Genomic DNA, 935 nt, shown 5'->3' on the forward strand with positions numbered 1-935 from the left:
AGAAAAGTTTTGTTATTTTGCGCAGGACAGGCCCAGGAGCGGGGACTGCATCCATGTACCAAACACCCAGACCAGGTGACAAACACCCTTAAGATCAGGCAGCCGTCCCTGTTAAAACCATCTCCCTTCTTCAGCCCAGTGACAGCCTGAATTGTCCCGTATCCCAGCAGAGACTGGAATCAGCCACAAACCCCTCTGTAGGTAGTGGGAATGAACACAAATGTTAACTTTAAAAGGGGCTGAGGTTTGTCATTCTGGTCATTTATCTTTGTTTCCCTTCTCTGAGGGGAGAGGTGGGGTTGGTGACACCTCCCTCTGGGATGTAGCACCTCCATCCCCAGTCACTGTGAGAACCTGTCTGTGCTCAGAGCTGGCAAGTTGCTGCCTGTCCACCCATCCTGCTCATTAGCAGTGCAGGAATGAATCATTTTCCTAGTACATGTAGCATCTGGGAGAGATGCTTTTGCCAGATGCATTGGTGGTATAGTGGTGAGCATAGCTGCCTTCCAAGCAGTTGACCCGGGTTCGATTCCCGGCCAATGCAGAGATGTGTTTTTGCCCTGTCCGGAATTGGTTTAATGTCAGACTAAAGGACTAAGTATTATCTAGACCATCCCTGACATGTGTTTGTCCAACCTGCTTTTAAAAATCCCCAATGATGGAGATTCCACAACCTCCCTAGGCAATTTATTCCAGTGCTTAAAATGAAGGACAGACGAATATCTGGTTCAATTTTAATTTCTTTGAGGATTTAGGGGGTTGCTTTTTGTTTGTTTGTTTTTTAAACAAACCCCAAATTCAGGTCACAGTTTTATTAAGGTTTGTGATCTTGACACCATTTGGGTTATCAGAAGGAAACCATGCAAAACAGAACTGCTCCTTATGATTTCCTCCCCAAACTAGCAGAACTCAGAGCACAAAGTCAGATGAAGTAA

The 935-nt window shown here is 45.7% G+C and overlaps 1 non-coding gene across 1 annotated transcript; it reads left to right on the plus strand.

Annotated features, from left to right (window-relative positions):
* The first annotated feature begins 472 nt into the window (after window positions 1–472).
* TRNAG-UCC lies at window positions 473–544 on the plus strand. The gene has a single exon. It is a non-coding gene; the product is annotated as a tRNA-Gly (tRNA).
* Window positions 545–935: the final 391 nt, after the last annotated feature.

Source organism: Mauremys mutica, unplaced genomic scaffold (genome assembly GCF_020497125.1).
Source record: "Mauremys mutica isolate MM-2020 ecotype Southern unplaced genomic scaffold, ASM2049712v1 000082F_np12_subseq_9807549:9855351_obj, whole genome shotgun sequence".
Classification (NCBI taxonomy): domain Eukaryota; kingdom Metazoa; phylum Chordata; order Testudines; family Geoemydidae; genus Mauremys; species Mauremys mutica.